Consider the following 6,485-nt stretch of genomic DNA (forward strand, 5'->3'; position numbering starts at 1 on the left):
ATAACATTAAAAAGATGAAGATAATCGAAGGATGAATTGGGTTTTGGGGGATAGTAAATAGCACTTCTTTTCTCGCACTCAAGTTCGGAACCGATGAAGTAGACCGGGAGGCAGAGGCATGTGCACATGAACGTATCGGCTTGATTAAAGTTGTCGGAAGAGGTGGTTTTGTGTTGGTCGATCAAGTTGGCCTGCTGATACTTCACTCCTGAGTAGATGGTCTTGGCCCCCTGCCACATGCAGTATTGGACACCGGGGCCAGCCCTGTAAAGCGAAGGAGCACAGCACCCCAAACACTCTCAGAAGGCCAACAGGTCCCAAATCCATGCCAGTGCCCTTTGGACAAATTGCCCAACATGTAACTTGCTCACGCTTCCTTGGAGTTGGTAAGCAAGAGAATGGAGGGAGGCCAGGGGTGTTACTGAGGTGGAAGTCCTCCACATGGAAACCAGAGTAGGGAATAAGTGATTCTCCCAATACTGCCTAACCTTTTAATAATGCACTGAATTTAACCGTACGTCCATGGTCAGCAGTGACAATCAATCTTCCAGAGGAACAGCCCCGCTCCCAGCTTCATCCAGCTACTGGCTCGGCACCAGTCGCTTCCGTCTGAATCATCCTGGGTCTGCTGTTGGGCAGTATAAAGTTTTCTGCCAAGAGGTTTTGGAATGGGTTAGATCAGAACGTTAATTAATCTCAAGGTCTCTCTTTTCCCATTTCCCACCCCAAATGCTATCAAGCCATGTCCAATATAGCTCTTCAGAGATCTTGCAATGAGATCAAGATTCAGCATAAAGATAGTCCAATAGCAAAAGGCCAACGAGAAGAAACCTTATATTGCATACAAACTCCCTCCATTGCAAATTTCCCAGGGAGAAATATTAAAATTCGATCTCCTTGCAAATTAAAGTTTAAAGGAAGTAGTCTGAAATCAAATTGCGATGCCCTTGGGAGCTAAAAACTCAAAGAAATCAAAATCTCTTGAAGTCCAAAAGCATCAGAGTCCAAAAGCAAAGTCTCTTGTAGAGTCCAATGCAGTTTCGGAAGTCAAAGAAATCACCTTCCCCAAAGTCTTTTGTCCAGTTTCAGCTAAAAGCGTTCTTTTATTTAAGTTTTTAAGCTTAAGAACAATTCCAAACATACAGAAGAGCTCAAGATTCGTACAAAGAACTCTCGAGTACCTTCACCCAGATTTGCAGCCATTAAGATTTTGTCCCTTTGCCAGTTATCAAGTTACTGCACCTCAGCTCCAAATCCACCCTCGAGTGCACTGTGTGTGAACTTGGAGCTGGACCCTCCTGACCTTCCCCCTTTGCCAGCTGGCGCCATGTCAGCCTCCGTCAGTAGAGGGTGCTCTGCAGGAGGCAGAGGCTGCTCGGCGTGTGCGCGTGGCCTCATTCCCACGGGGCTCAGCCATCAGGTGGAACGCCAGTGGAGATCACCTCCAGTGAGTTCAGCATCACCCCAGAGGCAACTTCCTGGTGAGTGCCATGGGAACCCCATGAGATGTTCCCACCGGAAACTTTCCCTGAAGGTGGCTTCTGCCCCTTGGGCTCTCAGGAGGTCACCTTGTGAGTTTTGCCAGTCCTCCAGGGGGCAGGTTTCAGCCTATAGCTTTGGCCTGCAGCAGCTCAGCAAACTTCTCTGTGTCCAGTCCTTCTGAAAATATTATTTGTAAAAGCTACCACCCTTAGTCTGGGTGTCTTAACACCTAAAGCATGGAGGAGCTTACGTGATGAACCCATCCAGCACAGTGAAGCATGCCTTGGAATCCAGAAACAAGGCTGAGGAATTCAGGGTTGTACCCTCTCTTGGTCCAGAGGTGGATCAAAACATCATTTGAAGATAAGAATAGAAAAAATAAATAAATAAAAATTCAAGAAAGAAAAGAGTAGAATTTGGGGGAGCTAGATGAACACGGCCTACCCATGCGTGGCACTAACGATGTTCTGTTTTTATTTTTTAAAGTAGGTACATGCAATTCCCTTTTGCTTTTTTAAAGAACTGGAGTAAAACATACATAATATAAAATTTACCATTTAAATTCAGTGACTTTAGAGTACATACATATTGTTACGCAACTGTAGAGTGAACTCAGAACATGGCCCCTCCACGTACTCAGAAGGCAGACGGCCGTCCTGCCTGCGGCCAGAAGGAAGGCAGTGCACAGAGTTCTCGGCAGCGCCTGCTCCCAAGGGCGTTATCTGCTGTCCCCATGGACACTATCTGCTTGTTCTGCTCAAGAACGTGGCTGGTCCTCCGTTCTCACGGAAGGATGCTATCTGCTTCTGTAACTAAGCAGCACATCTGGCTCCAATCCGCCTAAGAAGGCAGCGGCTCCCCCAGGGAGGGGGATGAGACGTTGCCTGGCTTCGGCCGGTACCTTTTCCTGCAGTTCCGACCGGCCGCTGCTGACGCTTACCTGCCCGTGAGTAATAACCGGCATGTCGCACCCGCTGGTCCTCTCAGGTGGTTTTTCCGGACTATCCCAGGTGCAGGAACCTAGCCAGGTGCTCCTGTGTTAGAACTGGCGTAGCCGGCCGTGTATTCCAGAAAGAATCCCAGTTGAGTCGACCTGGAGTGAGGGGGAGGACACGCCTCGTTGGTTCTGCGGAGGGGAAATCCCGGGTGGGCCTCTGGGTCCATGCTGCTTGAGGTGGCAAGCCTTTTAGATTCTTGGGGCCCACCGAGGGAATGGGGGAACGTCCCCACCACACCTATGGGCCTCTTACAGGTTCTACTGAAAGTAGAATTGTGTTCTTTCAAAAAGGAGGAGCCACGGGCCGTAGCAGCTGCAGGGGTGCGGAGGACTGGCCCCTCCTGGGACGCTGCGTGAAGCCACCGCCGAACAGTCGCAGGCCGAGGAAAGGGCGAAGCAAGTGTTAGAGGAAGTCAGGCTGGAAAGAGACCTGCGAGTCACACAGGCCAATAACGAGGACATTCTGGGACGACAGTTAGAACGGACTAGCAACAACCACAGGACCCAGGCTGCCGCCTTGCAGAAGTTCGGGGGTGAAAGCTAACGACCAGTCATCGCACAGCCCAAATGGAACCTAGGTAGGTGGGACCCCCAGCAGGGAGTGAGTCTGGGTCAGATGAGCAAACAGAGGTGTCCCTCCCAGGGGAAGCCACATGTGAGTCTCCCGCCTGCCCGCCCGGTGATGGTTCAGCCGGAACGCCCTGAGGGGCAAGATGCGAGGAACCCGCCTGCTCTCCTTAACCCCCTCACCCCCTTCCCTCTTCTTACCTCTCCTCACCCCCCTCATCCTCCCTCTCCTCCCCTCCCCCATCTACGCACCTGCGCCCAGCCACACGCGTCGCGGAGCTGGTAGAGCTGGCTGCCAGGTTCCGGAGGAATGATCGGAGTTCATCGGGGGTGGCTACTCCACCTCTGGGACACCTGTGTGATGGCACAATACTGCCCGAGGATGAATTCACCCGGATGTGCTCCGTCAGCACCACACAAGCTGCGCTTGCACCCACGCGGACGCACGGCGATTCCACACGCAGGAAGCGCGCCCGGCTGAGCTGGCCCTTGGCGTGTTGCCAAGTGCCTCGGCCAAATGAAGGCGATTTGCCGGTGGCCCAGCCATGCGGGCTAACCCTGCTGGAACTGCAGGTGTTCCTTAGGGAGATGGGGATGTGGCGTGCTATTTATAACGAACCATTTGAGGGCTCTGATGTGGTGCCATTACCTGCAGGTATGCGGCGCCGCGGCATCCGGGCGGCCCCACTGGCCCATTATGGTGCTTCGGTGCCTGTCCTGCCCATCCTACTCGGGAGGACAATCGAGGCGGCAGCACAGGCTCTTGCCCATTTGGGGGAAATCGAACTGGCCAGGCAGAAACAGGGGGCCTGACGGGTCCGGGGGAGAGAGAGAGAGTCACTTGTGGGTGTGCAGGCGGAAAGTAAGGATGGCTCGGTAAAGGTGACCAGGAGGCAACTATGGATGGATCTGATAAGGACCGGGGTTGACCCAAAAAAGATTGATAAGCACCTCAATACAGTACTGGTAGCCCCGTGGTGGCAGCTTAAACTGGAGCAGAAATTCCAACCTCGACAGGCAGGCGGCTGTTCACACCTTGGAATGGACCTCAAGCGGAGGACACACTCGACCCTCTGATCCGTGTCTGGATGACGCTTTGCAGGACTAGGACACATCTAAAATAGTCGCCCAGACAGTTAAAGTCAACTCGCCTTTACCTGGGAAGGACAACAATGGGCCTTCACTGTCCTACCGATGGGGCATCTCCACAGCCCCATCATTTGCCTTGGTTTTGTGGCTGAGGATTTGACTGGCTGGCCTAAACCCTCCACCATACAATTGTGCTGTTATATTGATGATGTCATACTCAACTCTGACTATACTCACAGCAAGCTGTACCTGTAAAACCTCAACGGCAAATGAAATACTTCTAGAGGTTATAAAATATATTCATAAATTCGCCAATCTAAAAGATGTTAATTGCTCACTTTCTAATTGCCGTTAGAAACTGAAGTCTCTGAGAGTTAATAATTCGTATTAGAACTGAAAGGGAAACGTATATATTTAGTAACTGAAGGGATAGAGTTTAGAGGTTTATTTTAAAGGAGATTAAAGGAAAATAATTTGTCCTAAAGTTGGTTATTTCCAAATGAGTAAGAAGCAGCAAACCAAAGGGATGAAGAAAGTTACAGAAGAGAAATCTTGAAAGAGGAAACTTTATATATGGTTAAGCTAAACAAGATTGGAAATAAATTTAAATGTCAAAAGCAGGCTAATACAAAATCAGAGTTGTGTTTTCTCCTGCTGCTAAATAAGACGGTTTCTTGAACTATTGGTGTGCTACTGATATTATGGAAAAAGTTTACGCCTAAAAAAAAAAAGTTTCTGTGTTTTATCAAAATAATTTTCCATGTTTTATGTTGTCTTAATCAGGCCCTTGGCTACTTAAGGAAGCTGAATCCCCACAATAGTAAGAACTAAGTTTTGCTAATAATTATACAGAATTAGAATATTTCTTTTCCTCTCTATTGATCTGTCCAAAACCCAAACACTTTTAATGAGTGAGTATTCTTACTTTTATGGCAATGTGGTGATTTGTATAAGTTCAATAAAAATGTGTCCTCATTATAACAGGACATGTTTGAAAACTAGTTTTTATCGCCAAACCTTTGACCGGAACGCCACATTCGAGAGAAATGCGGAGTCGGATATGACGGAACAACTTTCAGGGACTAAGATGCACTCACAGAAGCCAATAAAAGCCTTTGGGAATATTGGCTGGTACGGGGGGCTCTCATAGGTCCCAGCAGCCTTCCCATGAGGATAAAGCATGTCACTTTTCTGGCAGATACAGGAACCTCAAGATATTCTGGAGATCTCAAGGAGAGGAACTCACCCGAAATATAGGTATCACAGGCGTCCTCTGAGGGCAAGTCCTTGCCTTGGCTTTTCTGGCCTTGAGAGGTCTTTTAAGTCCAATCTGAAGATTCCTTGTAAAATTCCAGCAAAGTCAGAATTAAAAGACTCTCTCTGGTTAATTAGCATTCTTACTGGGCTTTTGCAAGTGATGTGGCCAAGTTTATTGAAAGGACTTATTTTGCAAATGAATGAGTCTTAATTTGGCTCCTTTTGGTAAAAATTGGGGTAGCTGGAGAGGAGAGAAAAAACAAGTTTTGATAAAAAATTGAAATATACCTATGTAAACATTAGACTCTTGTGCTATTCATTGTCTTTTAGGTTTTATTTTCTACTTGTAAATTCAACTGGATGCTGAATTATTCTAGTTTCCTCTAATATCTGTCTATGACTCTTCAAACACATTTTCAATTTGTAATTTTCCTCCCACCCTTAACTAGGAATTATTGAAAACTATAACTGCTTTTTCTCAAGCCACGCAAGCTAAAAACGGACAACTTGATATAAAATTCAAGAGACTACCACAACAGCTCATGTTTAAACAATCTCGGTGACTGGTGATGTCACCTCCGTGGTGCAAAGAGTTTGTCCTGGCATCTGAGGACATCAACAGGGACATTTCAAGTTGTGGGAGATGCTTCCGGCCATATATCTAGAAATGACAGCCTTACAAACTCAGAAGCTGGTTTATAATTTGCTCTGATGATTAATCTTTGGTTTTCTTTTGTTTTCATAGACATAGGAGACACAGACATGCAATGGCTAATACAACCTGCTAAATCTATAGTAACACCTCTGGGGAAGTTGAGACTCAAATACGTAGAATCGTGCAGAAGACCACTTTGTACTCACAGTAAATTAAAAACCAACAACATGTTCAATTGAATGGAGGCCAGTTTGGTTCCTCTAGTCCCTGAACTCCACTGCTTTTCAGCAGGAAGGAACCGAAGTGGTCGTCACCCCTATTCCGTCAAGACTGAGGAAAAATCAAGAGACCAGAGGGAGTTGTAACAGGATTGTAGCCTCACACTTTGCGGCACTTGGAGCAAACCCCTTAACAACGTGGTGGCCCTCCTTGGGCTTT

The sequence above is a fragment of the Pteropus vampyrus genome, unplaced genomic scaffold (genome assembly GCF_000151845.1).
Source record: "Pteropus vampyrus isolate Shadow unplaced genomic scaffold, Pvam_2.0 Scaffold16, whole genome shotgun sequence".
Taxonomy (NCBI): domain Eukaryota; kingdom Metazoa; phylum Chordata; class Mammalia; order Chiroptera; family Pteropodidae; genus Pteropus; species Pteropus vampyrus.